A 17,375-nucleotide genomic window follows, 5' to 3' on the forward strand; every position below is an offset into this window, starting at 1 on the left:
GAGATGTTAACACCCTACTTACATCAATGGATAGATCATCCAGGCAAAAAAAATCAATAACACTGGCTTTAAACAACACATTAGACCAGATGGACTTTGAACAGATATATACAGAACATTCCATCCAAAAACAGCAGAATACACATTCTTTTCAAGCACAGATGGAACATTTTCAGGATAGATCACATGTTAGGCCATGAAACAAGTTTCAATAAATTTAAGAAGACTTAAATCATACTAAACATCTTTTCCAACCACAACAGTATAAAACTAGAAATCAATTACAAGAAAAAAACTGGAAAAAACACAAAACATGTGGAGCCTAAAAAACATGCTACAACCAACCAATGGGTCAAATTAAATCAAGGAGGAAAAATAAGTGGAGACAAATGAAAATGGAAACACAATGGCTCAAAATCTTTGGGATGCAGCAAAAGCAATTCTTAGAGGAAAGTTTATGTGATACAGGCCTACCTCAAGAAACAAGAAAAATCTCAAATAAACAATCTAATCTTACACCAAAATGAACTAGAAAGAGAATACGGGGCGCGTGGGTGGCTCAGTTGGTTAAGCGTCCCACTCCAGCTCAGGTCATGGTCTCACGGTTCATGAGTTTGAGCCCCACATCAGGCTTTGTGCCGACAGCTCAGAGCCTGGAGTCTGCTTTGGATTCTGTGTCTCCACCAATCTCTGCCTCTCCCCTGCTCATGCTATGTTGTCTGTCTCCCTCTATCTCTCTCAAAAATAAGTAAAAAAAAAAAATTAAAAAAAAAAAGAGAGAATAAAGACTAAAGGTAGTAGAAGGAAGAAAACAATAAAGATCAGCGTGGAAATAAATGAAATACAGGCTTAAAAAACAACAGAAAAGATCAATGAAACTAAGTTGGTTTATTGACAAGATTAAAATTGACAAATCTTTAGTCAGACTCTTCAAGAAAAAATGAGAACCCAAATAAAACAAAAAAAATGGAAGAGAAGTTACAAACGAGACCATAAAAATACAAAGGATTATAAAACACTACAACAAAAAATTATATGCCAACAAATTGAACAACCCGGAAGAAGTGGATAAATTCTTAGAAACATACCTTCTTCCAAGACTGAATCAAGAAGAAACAGAAAATCTGAACGGACCAATTCTTAGGAACAAAATTCAATCAGTAATCAAAACACTCTCCACAACAAAAGTCTACGACCAGATGGCTTCACAAGTGAATTCTACCAAAACATGTATGTTAAAAACTCTATCCTTCTCAAACTATTCCAAAAAAAAAAAAAAAATAGAAAAGGAAAGAAGGAAAGAATGCTTTCAGATTCATTTTATAAGGCCAGCAATTACCCTGATACAAAACCAAAGACACTACCCTACCCCCAAAAACCTTACAGAATACCTTAATGAACATAGATGTAAAGACCCTCAACAAAATATTAGCAAACCAAACTCAAAAACACATTAAAAGGATCATTCACCACTACAAGTGGGATTTAATCCAGTAATGCAAGGATGGTTCAATACATGCAAATGAATCAACAGAATACACCATGTTAACAAAATGACAAATAAAAACCAAGATCATCTCAACAGATGCAGAGAAAGTATTTGACGAGGCCGCCTGGGTGGCCCAGTCAGTTAAGTGTCTGACTCTTGATTTTGCTCAGGTCAAGATCCCAGCATCATGGGATCAAGACCTGCGTCAAGCTCCACACTCAGCATGGAGCCCACTTGGGATCCTTTCTCTTCCTGTCTCTCTGCCCCTCCCCCATTCTCATCTTTTCTTTCTCTCTCTCAAAATAAACTTCAAAAAAGTCCTTAAAAAAAGAAAAATATTTGACAAAATTCCATTCATGATGGAAAATTCCATTCAACAATGTGGGTAGAGAAGAAATACAGCTCAACATAATAAAGGCCATACATGACAAACCCACAACTAACATCATACTCAACAGTGAAAAGCTGAAAGCTTTTCCTCTAAGATCAGGAAGAAGGATGCCCACTTTCACCACTTTTATTCACCATAGTATTGGAAGTCCTAGCCACAGTAATCAGACAAGAAAAAGAAATAAAAAGCCTCCAAACTGGTAAGAAACAAGTTAAACTGTCACTATTTGCAGATGACATGATCCTATATACAGAAAACCTTAAAGACTCCACCAAAAAATTATTAGAAATAATAAATGAATTCAGTAAAAACAGCAAGATACAAAACCAACATATGGAAATCAGTTGTATTTCTATAAACTAATAACAAACTATCAGAAAAAGATATTAAGAAAATAGTTGCATCAAAAATAAGAACATACCTAGGAATACATTTAACAAAGAAGGTGAAAGATCTGTACTCTAAAAAAACTGCAAGATATTGCTGGGAAAAAAAAATGAAGACAACATAAATAAATTAAAAAGTTATATACCATGCCCGTGGATAGTAAGAATTAGTATTATTAAAATGTCCATACTACCCAAACCAATCCACAGATTCAATACAATCCCTATCAAAATACCAATGGCATTTTTCACAGAACTAGAAAAATCCTAAAATGTGTATAGAACCACAAGAGACCCCAATTAGCCAAAGCAATTTTGAGAAAGAGGAACAAAGCTGGAGGTATCACAATCCCAGATTTCAAACTATACTACAAAGCAATAGTAATCAAAACAGTATGGTACTGGCACAAAAGGAGACACACAGATCAATGGAACAGGATAAAAAGCCCAGAAATAAACCCAAGGTTCTATGGTACAATGAATCTACGACAAAAGAGGCAAAAATATACAATGGGGAAAAGACCATCTCTTCCGATAAATGGCGTTGAGAAAACTGGGCAGCTACATACAAAAGAATGAAACTGGACCACTTTTTTATACCACATACAAAAAGAAACTCAAAATGTATTAAAGATCTAAATGTAAGACCTGAAACTATAAAACTTCTAAAAGAAAACACAGGCAGTAAACTCTTAGACACTGGCCTTAGTAACTTGTTTTATATATGTCTCCCCAGACAAGGAAAACAAAAGCAAAACACAAAACAAAACAAAACTGGGACATCAAACTATAAAGCTTTTCCACAGTGAAGGAAACCACCAACAAAACAATAAGGCAACCTACTGAATGGGAGAAGATATCTGCTGATGATATATCCAAAATGTATTAATGCAAAATATATAAAGAACTCATACAACTCAACACCAAAAGACAATCTGATTAAAACCTGGGCAGAGGACCTAAACAGGTATTTTCCCAAAGAGGACATATAGGCGGCCAACAAGTACATGAAAAGATGCTTAGCATCACTTATCAAGGAAATTCAAATTAAAACCACAATGAGATATTAACACCTGTCAAAATGGCTATTATCAAAAAGATAAGAAATAACAACTGTTGGCAACAATGTGGAGAAAAGGGAACTTCCTTGCATTAGTTGTTGGGAATGGAAATTGGTGCAACCACTACAGAAAACAGTATGGAGGCTCCTCAAAAAATTGCAAGTAGAAATACCATATGACCCAGTAATTCCATTTCTGGATATTTAATCAAAGAAAACACTAAATGAAAAGCATACTGGCACTCCTATGTTTACTGAAGCACCATTTACAACAGGCAAGATACAGAAACAACACACGTGTCCATCGATACATGAATGGCTAAAGAAAATGTGGTGTGTGTACACAATGGAATATTACTCGGCCACAAAAGAGTGAAATCATGCATTCGCAACATGTATAGACCTAGAGCATATTATGCTAAATAAGTCAGACAGAGAAAGATAAATACCATCGGATTTCACTTATATATAGAACCTAAAAAACAAAACAGAAACAGAGTCATAAATATAGGAAAAAAACCTGATGGCTACAAGAAGGGAGGGAGTTGGAGAGAGGTGAAATAGGTGAAGGGGATTAAGAGGTACAGACTTCCAGTTATAAATAAGTCATGGGGATGAAAAGCATAGCATAGGGAATACAGTCAATAATAGTGTAATAACTTCATTTAGTGACATATGACTACACTTATCATGGTGAGCATTTCATAATGTATCTAATTTTCACATCACTATATTGTACACCTGAAACTAATATAATGTCAACTATACTTCAATAAAAAAAATCTACAACTCAGTAATAAAGAAAACAAATAACCCAATTAAAAAATGGGCAGGGGTGCCCGGCTGGCTCAGTTGTGGAGCATGTGACTCTTGATCTCGGGGTTATGAATTTGAGCCCCACAATGGGTACAGAAATTACTTGAAAAATAAAAGTTAAAAAAATGGGCAAAGTATTCACATACACATTTCCTCCAAAGAAGATACATAAATAGCAAATAATCACATGAAAAGATGCTGAGGGAAAGTAGGGAAACGCAAATCAAAGCCACAGTAAGAGACCACTCCATACCCAATAGGATGGCTATTAGAAAAAAAGATCGTAACAAACACTGACAAAAATGTAGAAAAAGTAGAACCCTCATGCATTGCTAGTGGGAATGTAAAATGGTACAGCTGCTTTGGAAAACAGTGTGGCAATTCCTCTAAAAGTTAAACAGTTATCATCTGATCAACAGTTCTAAGACAAATGAAAACATATGTCCACACAAAACCTTATGCATCAATGTTCGTAACAGCATTATTCATATTAGCCAAAGAGTAGAAACAATCCTAATATCCATTAACTACTGAATGGGTAAATAAAATGTATATTCATGCAACACAACATTATTCAGCAATGAAAAGCAATAAAGTACTGATAATATGCTACATGAACAAATCTTGAAAATACTATGCTAAGTGAGACCAAGACAAAAAAATACCATATATGCTATGATTCCATTGATATGAAATGTCCAGAACAGGCAAATCTATAGAGGCAGAAGGCAGAATGGTGGTCACTGAGAGTAATGGTTAGAAGTAGGAGTGACTGCTAACGGGTGTGACATTTCTTTTGGGGGTGATAAAATGCTCTGAAGTGGGATAATGGTAATAGTTGCACAATTTTGTGAATATATTGTTGAAATCTTTTTATTTTAATGTTTAATCATTTTTCAGAGAGAGAGTTTGAGCGGGGAAAGGGTAGAGAGAGAAGAGGACAGAGAATCTGAAGCAGGCTCTGTGCGGATAGCAGCAAGCCCGATGCAGGGCTCGAACTCATGAATGGTGAAATCATGACCTGAGCCAAAGTCGGAAGCTCAACTGATGAGCTACCCAGGTGCCCCACAATTCTGTAAATATACTGGAAACCACTGATTAACACACCTTAAAGAGGTGAATACCAGGCTATGTGAATTTTATCTCAATACAGCTGTTAGAAAAATTATCTTCTTGAATGGACATTAGCTCCTAACATACATTCTTCCAATGTATCTATTTTATGTAACACTGCTGTGAACATTTTTGTGCCTAGGCATTTATCATACTAAATAATTAAGAGTATGGATTCTTGGGGCACCTGGGTGGTTCAGAAGGTTAATAAGCAAGCATCTGACTCATGGTTTCAGCTCAGGTCATAATTTCACAGTTTGTGAGATCGATTGCCATGTCAGGTTCCATGCTGACAGCGTGGAGCCTGCTTGGGATGCTCTTTCGCTCCCTCTCTCTCTCTCTCTCTGCCCCTCCCCTGCTCTCACTTGCTCCCTCTCCCTCCCTCTCTTAAAATAAATAAATAAACTTAAAAATAAAATTTTGAAAAAGAGTATGGATTCTTGGTGTGCCTGGCTGGATCAGTTGGTGGAGTGTGTGACTCTTGATCTCAGGGTTGTGGGTTCGAGGCCCAGGTTGGTGTGGAGATTTAAAGATAAAATCTTAAAAAAAAGAGAGAGAGAGAGAGAAAGTATGGATTCCTTTTTTTAAAGATTTTAATTTTATTTTTTACGTTTATTTGAGAGAGAGAGAGCACAAGCGCAAGCAGGGGAGGGGCAGAGAGAGAGGGAGAAACAGAATCCCAAGCAAGTTCGATCTCACAAGCAGTGAGATCATGACCTCAGCCAAAAATCAAGAATCAGATGTTTAACCGACTGAGCCACCCAGGTGCCCCAACGAGTATGGATTCTTAACAGTCTGCTTTAGTGGCAACCCTGGCTTGACAACAATAGCAGCTATATGAGTGCTGCTTGGGCAAGTCACCCAACTACTTTGTGCCTCAATTTTCCCGTCTATCACATGAGATTAACAATATTCACACCTCTTGGAATTTTGAAAATTAAATTAAGTAAGGGCTTGGCATGGTGACTGTCACACAGTAAACTTTCAAACATTAGTAGTTATAACTGTCATCCTGGTTTGTATTATTTCCTTTTTTAATTTTTTTTTTTTTTTAATTTTAGGGGTGGGGGAGGGACAAAGAGAGAGAGAGAAGGAGAGAGAATCTCAAGCAGGTTCCATGCTGAGTGTGGAGCCTAATGCAGGGCTGGATCTCACGACCCTGGGATCAGGACCCAAGCCAAAATCAAAAGTGGACACTCAACCAACTGAGCCACCCAGGCACCCCCCCCTTTTTTTTAGTTGTTTTTTTTTTTTTAATTGAGATACAACTTACAAAAATATGGAATGCTTCATGAATTTCCATGTCATTTTTGCACAGGAGCCACACTAATCTTCTCTATCATTTCTACTTTATTTTACTTTGTTTTCAGGTTTTATTTTATTTATTTGAGAGAGGCAGAAATAGGGGAAGTGGGCAAGGGGCAAAGAGAGGGAGAGAGAATCCAAGCAGGTTCCGTGCTGCCAGCACAGAGCCCGATGTGGGGCTCGAACTCACGAAACCGTGAGATCGTGACCTGAGCCAAGACCAAGAGTCAGACGCTTTACAGCTGAGCCACCCAGGCACCTCTCGTTCCAATTTTGGCATACGTGCTGCCAAAGCAACCACCGCATTATTTTCTCAAGATGGTTTCTGGAAATGGTGTCACTGGGTCAAAACCCATGAACGTTTATGTTTTCGAATCCTTTTTGCTAAACTACATTCCAAAAGGGGTGCACCAATTTTTGGTGCCAATAGTAAATATAGGAGAGAACCAAGGTAACCACACCATCATCAACATTATGTCACAGTAAGTTTTTTTGGTTAATTTCACAGCTGCCTCACTTTGGTTGTTCATTTTTGCTGCTTTGCCTTCAGCATCTTGAAACCCAACAGTTTTCTACTTATGCTGTGAATCCTGTACACCATGAGTACCTACTGAATGCAAAATCTGAGCAAGCCACTATACTGGGAGCCACAATGGAAACTGAAAGGAGCAAGGCCAAGGATTTGGGGTGAGGTGGGGCAAAGAAGCATTTCAATTCAAGATAACTGATTAAGTACGAGAGAGCTACAAAATATTTGTAAGGGCAGGGGAAAGATGGAGGTTTATAAAGCAGGGAAAAGAAGGCAGTATTCCAGCTGGTTCTTGAAGGATGGACATTAATTTCAAGTGGCAAGGGTGTGGGGCAAGAGCAAAATCAAGGCTGGGAAAAGAACACAGCACATTCCAGGACTGTGGCTCGAGTACAAAGTTGCTAGGGGAGAGGGAAAGGTGAGAGAACAAGGCACAGAGTGCCCTCGGAGCACAAAGAGGACCCTCCAAAACACAGCCAATGACTATGTGCGCTGAGGGGGAGAGTTTCTCAAAGGGCAAATAACATGCAGAAAGACACAAAGACGTGAATCATCACGGCCCATCCAAGGAACTGCATGTAATCCAATTTGGCTAAAGTGGAGGATACATGTGGAAAGGATGCCGATGATACTAAATAGGCAGAAGCTGACTGTGAAGGACTGTGTGTGCCAGAATAAAGCATGTGAACTTCATTCCAAAGGAAATAGAGAACTGAAGCAAAGAAGTGACAATCAGACTAGCTTAAAAAAATTACTCTGGCAACACTCCAACAGCTTCCCATCTCACACAGAATAAAATCCAAAATCCAAAGTCCTTCTTGCACTTAACACCCCGCATGCTGGTCAGTGGCTATCTCTGAAACTGTTTCCTATTACTCCTCCTCTCACTCACCGTTTTTGCTACACTGGCCTTCTCGCTACAGCCTCCAACATGCCTCTCTGCAGGGCTTCTGCGCTCACTCTTCCCTGTGTCTAGAACTCCTTCCTCCCCCAGCATAGTTGGCTCCCTGACTTCCTTCAGGTAGGTCTCTGCCCAAATACTTATCAGAGAGGCCTTCCTTATTACCTAATATAAAAGAACAAGTAACTACAGCAATCAGCCCTACCATTTTTTCCCTCCACTTACCACCTTGCACAGTGCTGGTAAGAATGGTAAGTTCCATGGCGGAGCCTCTCTCAATAACCCTGTGCAAAATAGGAACTGTTCTTGCCATTTCCAGATGGTAAAATTAAGAGGCACGATATTGCTGGTGAACAGTGAAACCAGGTAGAATGACTCCTGAGGCTGCAACTCCAACCGTTTCACATAGTATCAGAAGTCCTGTTTGATACTGTATCATTTCCTGTAAGTAGGCTCCATCCTGACAAGCACTACGACAGTAAAAACTCTAAATTCACACTATGTCCTAAAAATATATAGATTCTTACCACTGGTTATTGGCCAAGTTTCAAAAGCCAGGAAACATTTTTCTGAACCATCAATTAACTGCTCAAGGCTGTGATGTCCCTCATTGAGGCCTGGATTTACGCACCTTAGCCCCTGGGGCCTGCTTCCAGCTAGCTGAGTGAGCCCCATCGGCTGGATTGTAAAGGAGTTGCACTGTGTCTCCTGTGCCCCATCTCCCTGCTTTGTTTTCCTCTCACTTCCTTGGCCTGCTGCTCTGGCCAGGAGCTCAGTGCCTTTTTGTGCACCCCTTCACTCTCTTTCTGAAAAAGCTGTTTTCAGTAAAGATCTGATAAACTCATTCACTCTCAGGTGACTAATAATACCTTAAAAATGAGGGGGAAAAATGTACAAGGTATATAGACTTTACCCAACCATAAGCTGTATTTTTTTCTTGTTTAGGACCCACAGATATTAAGATGAAAAGATTTTATGAAACTAAAAGGAACAAAGCATACGACACCAAAACTCAAGTATAACTTCAGGAATAAAATTAACTCCATCTTTAAGATAACCATTAAAATTTTCTGAGGTATCACTACCAAAAGAAGAACACAGCATGTGCCTGGAAAACATCAGGTAAGTATTGTATCATATGCAGATATAAATCCTGATTCTTTTCCTGCTCCCAATTATTAATTTCTTCTTTCCTTGATTTTTCTTTCATCCCATCTCCCATTATCGAGAGTACCCCTTTTCAAAATGTAGTTCTCAATCAACTGCTCTTCCCGTCAACTGCATGTTACCAGAACTTACCACTCTTAATTCCAACTACTACCTGTATTATAACCAAATCTACTTCTAATTTCTCTCTCTTCCCTTCTGCAGTTTTTTTAATGTTTATTTATTTTTGAGACAGAGCATGAGCAGGGACAGGCAGAGAGAGAGGGAGACAGAGAATCCAAAGCAGAATCTGTGCTGTCAGCACAAAGCCTAATGCAGGGCTTGAACCCAAGAACTGCAAGATCATGACCTGAGCCAAAGTCAGTCTAACCAAGCCATCCAGGCGCCCCTTCCCTTCTGCAGTTTTGATCTCGAACTGCCTGACTATAAGTAGAACCCTTTTATATCCCTACCTTTTCAAAGAAAACCAACTTTTTCAAAATTATCCCCTTTTCTATTTACTTCATCATCTGTATTATCTGGCTATTCTCCTAGGTTTACAACTTTAATATATTTTTTCTCCATTTAATCAACAGGACTTGCCAAATACTCATTGTGTTTCCTACTATCCTTCTTTCCAAATCCGCATCTATCACCATATTCTGGGTTTTCTTCATTCCCTTCCCGAATTACCACAGTTCTCCAGCTGGCCCGCCTACTTCCAGCCTACTCACTCACTTCCATTCATTCTATACATGCTGCCAGTAAAGCCTCTCTCACACAGTACAATTCCAATTCAAGGACTTTAAATAGTTCTCCAGCACAGGTCCAAACTTCTCAGACCAGCACTCAGGGCCTTCTACCCCTTCAGACTGTCACTAATAAATGTTTATCTTACACATTCTAAGACAAAACCCCAGAAAACCAACATCTTCATCTCCCATAGCCAAATAGTGCAATGCACACAATAGGTCTATAGACAGTACAGAGCACCTTCTTTCACTTGACTTCAACTGATCACCTCAGGCAACAGGAATATATTAGTCTATCATCTTCTGAACATCTCAAATTAGTATGAGAAGGATTCATTTTCTCAAGATGAACACTTCTAATCAGCAAAATGAAAACGTATAGTTATCAGTAAATAACACCCCATATCCTTAATGAAAGTACAAAGTGGTAAATATTATTTTAAAGGTGAATTTGCCAGTATCTATAAAAGGTTTAAGTGCAAAATATCCTTTAACCCAGCAATACTTCCAGGAAATTACTTGTAGATATTCTCACAGAAGAAAAATTATATGCAAAAGGACATTAAGCACAACACAGTTGTAATAGTTAAAAAAAAAAAAAAAACACATGACACTACTGAAGCCTCCTTACTGGACTATTATTATACAGCCCCACCAATGGAATATTATACAGCAACTAAAAATAAAGCAGCAGCTGTAAATGAACTGATAGGTAAAGATGTTTAAGAATGACCTAAAGGGAGAAAAAAAAAAAAAAGCAAATCACAGAACAGAATGTATATTATTATTCTATTTGTGTAAAGAAAATGCATATACATTTGTGAATGCAAAAAATATCTGAAAAGAAATATAACAAACCACTAATAGTAGCTAATTCTGGGAATGGGATTCAGGGAAAGAAACAAGAGATTTTCACTTTAGGGGGTGTATGTGTATGTATACATACATACATACATATCCTTTTTTATTTAACTGAAGTATAGTTGACATACAATATTACTTTCAGGTTTACAATACAGTGATTTGATATTTATATACATTATGAAATGATCACCACAATGAGCAGTTATCACCTGTCACCAAAGTTACTACAATGTTACTGACTATATTCTCTATGCTGTCCTTTACATCCCCCGATTTATTTTATAACTAGAAGTCTGTGCCTCTTAATCCCCTTCACCTTTTTGCCCATCCCCCCACCCCTCCCTTCTGATAACTACCATTGTTCTTGGTATTTAGGAGTCTCTGTTTTGTTTTTTAGATTCCACATAAGTAAGATCATAAGTATGTGTCTTTCTCTAACTTATTTCACTTAGTATAATACCCTCTAGGTCCATCCATGTTCTTGCAAACGGCAAGATTTATGACCGAGAAATATTTGTGTGTGTGTGTGTGTGTGTGTGTGTGTGTGCGCGCGCGCGCACACGTGTATATCATGCCTTCTTTATCCATTTATCTCTTGATGGACACTTAGGCTGCTTCCGTATTTGGCCCCAGGGATGCATATATCTTTTCAAATCATACCTTTTTAAACAATAATCAGTATTAAATATTCACTTAAGAAAAAAGAAACAAAAAAAAAATAGAGTTTTTTTTAAATGTTTATTTGAGAGAGAGACAGAACATGAGTGGGGAGGGGCTGAGAGAGAGGGAGACACAGAATCCAAAGCAGGCTCCGGGCTCTGAGCTGCCAGCACAGAGCCCAGCGCAGGGCTCAAATTCACTAACCGTGAGATCATGACCTGAGCTGAAGTTGGGACGCTTAGTTGACTGAGCCACCCAGGAGCCCCACAAAAAAAGACTCTTAAATACAGACAACAAACTGGTGGTTGCCAGAGAGGAGGTGGGTGGGAGAATGGGTGAAACAGGTAAAGGGGAGTAAGGGGTACAAATTCTAGTTACAAAGTAAGGCATGCAGATAAAAAGTACAGCATAGGGAATATAGTCAATAATACCATAATAACTTTGTATGGGGACAGATGGGGATTACACTTATCATGGAGGGCACAGAGCAACGCACAGAACTGCCAAATCGCTATGTTGTATACCTGAAACTAATGTAATATTGCATGTCAATTATACTTAATAATAAATTTCAAAGAGAAAGAAAAGGCTGTGACAGCAAAGGCTCTTAATTTTGGATGAATATAATTGATCTTGATTATCCATGGTGCAAGAAATATGAACTAGTCAAAATGCTTAATGAGAAACTCATCCCTTCATTCAACAATTATTTATGGAACATTTACTATGTGCCAAGCACTGTGCCTGATGATACTGACAGAACAGTAACAAGAAAAACCTAGTCCATGCTCCCTAAGAGCTTATAAAAAGGTCTTTTGGTCTCCATTTTTCCCATTTCCCCTGTAAAAGCCATTCTGCCTTCCATGTCTGTGTTCTCATTATGCCTATGGTTGTTCCCCCAAAAAAGATACAAATTAATAGGGCAATTGTATCAAACAAAAACAAAGGTTTTAAAAATTGACTCCTATTCCCTTCATAATTAATTCTAAAAGTTACTAGCAGCACAATTTGTAGAAAGAACAGTTCAACAAGCACACTTTAAAATAAATAAAAAGTAACCTAGGAGCACTTGAGTGGCTCAGTCAGTTAAGCGGTTAAGCGTCTGATTCTCGCTTTCCGCTCAGGCCACAATCGCACAGTTCAAGTGTGAGCCCCACATCAGACTGTGCAATGACAGCGTGGGAGCCTGCTTGGGATTCTCTCTCCCTCTGCTTCTGCCTCTGCCCCACACCCATGCTGCACGTACATGCACTTTCTCTCTCTCAAAAACAAACAAAAAAGGAACCTAGATGCTAAATGAAGAGAAATCAAGAACATTTGAGGAAGGGAAAAATGTTATAGGAAATATTAATTTTCGTCACTAACTTATACATGTTTCTAGATTTTTGTACAATGAACATTTACTACATAAGAAGTTCGATAATATAATAATATACGTGAGAAGTATAATAAGGTCTTGTTCTTGAAAAAAAACATCTATCGCAACAAAAGAGCAGCTACCGCACACGGTTCAACTTTTTCACCTTCCATCCCAGCCCCTGTGTGGTCTGGCCTTGGTGAGACTCCTTGTTTTGTCAGCCCCAAGTCCATTCCTCCCCTCCTCTGCTGGAAAACAGCATTCTGGGACTTTCCACCGGGGAACCATGTTCCCCACCTCCTGGAGTGGAACCAATCCCCAATCTTTGCCAGTCATTGCTTTCTACCCCCTTGGCTGCCACGACAGTTTGGAAGTGAACATGTGACCGTAACAGATATAAACCAAAATCAATCCTGACAAGAGGCTAATTCTAATGAGACCATTAAAATGATTTATAAGTACTTATAAAATGATTATAAGTACATATAATGCAGCTGAAATTCCTACAAAGAACATTGTAAAAAAAAAAATAGGATTCTCATTTAATGTGGCAGTGAAATAGTCATTAGTTACCTCTTTTGGTGAAATATACAACAATGGAACAGCAACAAAAATACAATTGTTAGAAAAATGTCCTCTTCCACGATGTTAAAACTTCCTACTTGTCTCAAAGAATAGAATGTTAAAGCCATATAAATCACATCCTGTTAAAACAGCTATGTATAGAAACAGAAAATACAGGTTCCAGGCATATACGTTCATCGCATCTCCTCTGACAGAAATTTACAAAATAAGTTCAAAAATAAAGATTCCAATGGTAGTATTTTATGAGGCACCTAAAATGCCACAATACATGAAAAAATAAAACTTAACATACATTTAACTTTTGAAGTCATTTTAGTCAATTATTTTCAACACTAAGAAAATACAGAACATATTAATAAATTATAGGGAAACAAAGTTCAACTTGAGAAAATAAAACTTACCCATCAGAACTTCCTAAAACTAAAATGGACTACCTTGTAAAATAGAGACCTCCCCTTCCCGAGAACTAAACTAAACCCCAAACTGCAATTCTCTGAAAACATGACATCCTTCAAGAATTTGATAGATGTGCCAGCTGTTTTATTTCTTGAAAGCGTATAGTTGAACACATATAATAATCTGTTGCATTTTTTTCTAGCATTGCACAATTTTCCTGGCCCACAATGCACATACTGCATCCATTATCATATTTAAGCATCTGACAGCATTGTTACAAGAATCCATAATATTCATTTCTGACTAAACTCATATATAAATTTTTCAGGCTTCAAATGGTCATGGATTTCAGTATCATATATATTTTTTCCACAAAGTCTCAATACAATACATTTCCTGAACTTTCAGCTTTCAGTTTCCTGTTCGTCAATGGCTACAATTCTAGAAGCAATACATAAATACACCCCAGCCATGGTATTTCCACTTTGACAACAGTGGACGTGAACTTAGTATGACCAAACATAACTACAGTGCGTATAAATGATACATGACAGCTAACACAGCAATAGCAGAAATTTAATAGTTTACAAAATTGGAAATATAAATTATACTACTGATATAAGAATGACAATTACAAAACAGTCTCTTTCTTTCTCAATGTATGAGAATTACAGGACTTATACCAAAACAATTTTCCAAATACAAAAGAAATTGCAGATCACAAGGCAGATTAAAAAAAAAATCCCTTCTCCCTTCAGAAAAGGGAAGACAGGAAAAAAGAAAGCAAACCATGGGAAATATAGTAAGTAAGTGACTGGATACAAAGCTTTAAGGATATGGGAGAAAAAATTTGTATACATCTGTGGATTATACAATTCAACTTCAGTGTTTAAGAATGATAAAGAAAAATTAGTACTTTAGTAAAAATGAATCTAGTCCAGGAGCCTACTTTCTTTGAAGGAATACAGCAGGATAAGCAGAGGTCTGGGGCATTTTTAGGTAACTCATGCCTTTTTCTTTCTGTAATCATGGGAAAGACTATAGAACATTGTTACCAGTTGCAAAATGATTCATGATAAAAGTATACTCAAAGTGACTAAGAAGTATTTGTACACCATGCAAATTTTCAAAATGCAGTAAGGACATCTTGCCAAAGTTCAAACAATACCTTTCAAGGGAAAAAAACAGTGTGATAATCATTTATTTGGTGGCTTGGAATGGACATTATATACAAGAAAAAATTATCTACTCTATAAAAAGGGAGTATTTATTGAGCATCTCGAGTGACCAGAAACTATGTTTAGAGCTTTACAAATCTTCCATTGTAGGGGCGCCTGGGTGGCTCAGTCGGTTGAGCGGCCGACTTCAACTCAGGTCATGATCTCACAGTCCATGGGTTCGAGCCCTGCGTCGGGCTCCGGGCTGACAGCTCGGAGCCTGGAGCCTGCTTCAGATTCTGTGTCTCCCTCTCTCTCTCTGCCCCTCCTCCACTCACGCTCTGTCTTCTCTCTCTCTCTCTCTCTCTCAAAAATAAACATTAAAAAAAAATTTAGGGGCACCTGGGTGGCTCAGTCGGTTAAGCGTCCGTCTTCAGCTCAGGTCATCATCTCATAGTCCGTGAGTTCGAGCCCCGCATCAGGCACTGTGCTGACAGCTCGGAGCCTAGAGCCTGTTTCGGATTCTGTGTCTCCCTCTCTCTCTGCCCCTCCCCTGCTCACACTCTGTCTCTCTGTCTCTCAAAAATAAATGTTAAAAAAAATTTTTTCTTTAATAAATAAATAAATAAATAAATAAATCTTCCATTATCCTGCATCTACATAGGAAAACTGTGTAGAAGAAAACAATGCTGAAATAAGTTTCTCACCATTATTTGTGGCATATAATAAAATATAACAGGCTGGAGAAGATGTCGACTCAAGAGACTACTGTAATAGAAATATAGGGTTGGGGGCTGCAAGGCCAAAGTACCAGAGCTCCCAACTCTCCATGCTAATCGTACAAGCACATCAATCAGTAAAATGATTGAAACAAAAAGTCCACTTTTTTTGAGAATGCTATTTATGTTTACAATGCTACTATAATTCACAACTCTAAAAATGAAAGAAAGAAACCCTTTTCTTCTTAAAGCAGATTTTGGAGTTTTGGTTTCAAATATTACTTCAAGAATAGTAATGCTCATCCAAGAAATGTAATCATGGGTTTCTCATTAAGAAGTGTGGGGGTGCCTGGGTGGCTCAGTCGGTTGAGCAGCAGATTTCAGCTCAGGTCATGATCTCGTGGTTCATGAGTTCAAGCCCCACGTCGGGGGTCTGTGCTGACAGCTCAGAGCCTAGAGCCTGCTTCAAATTCTGTGTCTCCCTCTCTCTCTCTCTGCCCCTCCCCTGCTTGCTCTCTGTCTCTCTCTTTCTCTCAAGTAATAAACATTTTTTTTTTTTTTTTTTTTTTATAAATTTTTTTTTTTTTTTCAACATTTATTTATTTTTGGGACAGAGAGAGACAGAGCATGAACGGGGAAGGGGCAGAGAGAGAGGGAGACACAGAATCGGAAACAGGCTCCAGGCTCTGAGCCATCAGCCCAGAGCCTGACGCGGGGCTCGAACTCACGGACCGCGAGATCGTGACCTGGCTGAAGTCGGACGCTTAACCGACTGCGCCACCCAGGCGCCCCTCAAGTAATAAACATTTAAAAAAAATTTTTTTAAAGAAGTGTGAATTACGTGGCGCCTGGGTGGCTCAGTCGGTTAAGTGTCCGACTTCAGCTCAGGTCATCATCTTGTGGTCTGTGAGTTTGAGTCCAAATCAGGCTTTGTGCTGACAGCTCAGAGCCTGGAGCCTGCTTCAGATTCTGTGTCTCCCTCTCTCTCTGCCCTTCCCCACTCACACTCTGTATCTCTCTCAAAAATAAGTAAACATTAAAAAAAAAAATTTTTTTTTAAGTGTGAATCACTATCACATTTTTCTTGGTAGTAAAATTATTTTTTATCTTGGTTTTTAATAGTAATAGTAGAAAAATTATTGGTAGTTCTACTGTAATTACCACTCAGATGGTTGAGAATCACACTGGATAGGACAGCAAAAAACACAAAAAACAAAAAACAAACAAAAAAAACCAGCCCTAGTTTAGCTCTAAAAGGTGCAGGCTTACTCATTAATTAGCTGTGGATCTTGAACATGTGACTGTACTTCCTCTGGACATCAATGTCCTCATCTGTAAAACAAGATGGCTGGACTACAGGTTATTTCCCTCCCTTCCTCTCTTTCTCTCTCCCCCTGGCCCTTTCTACATTATGGCTTTAGTGATTTAGGATCTAGACTGGGGTTTCTGAGGACAGAGAGGAAAATCTGGAGAAAAGGAGTAAGGATTATGTAAACAACTAAAACATGGAGAGAAAAAAAGTAAAAGAATTCACGTTTACAAAAAGAAATGGACAAATGGTTCAGGAAGGATCATGAGTTTCATTGTCAAAATTAGTTTAAACACAAGTTTCAGTTATAATGAAATCAGGAAAGAAAGTGAGAAATGCCAGAGTGCCTCACAAATAAGCCAAGAAATCCTCCCAAGTTGCCTCAGTACCTATAGAAAAGACTTCCTAACACCAGACTTAATCATTCATAATCCTGCCCC

At 38.3% G+C, this 17,375-nt stretch overlaps 1 protein-coding gene and 1 pseudogene across 8 annotated transcripts in view; both read right to left on the reverse strand.

The window, feature by feature from the left end:
• Nucleotides 1-17,375, reverse strand: part of FKBP5 (FKBP prolyl isomerase 5) — a 120,838-nt gene that overhangs the window by 90,930 nt on the left and 12,533 nt on the right. The window lies entirely within an intron of this gene.
• Nucleotides 6,529-6,626, reverse strand: LOC115515127 (annotated as a pseudogene).

The sequence above is a fragment of the Lynx canadensis genome, chromosome B2 (assembly GCF_007474595.2).
Source record: "Lynx canadensis isolate LIC74 chromosome B2, mLynCan4.pri.v2, whole genome shotgun sequence".
Classification (NCBI taxonomy): domain Eukaryota; kingdom Metazoa; phylum Chordata; class Mammalia; order Carnivora; family Felidae; genus Lynx; species Lynx canadensis.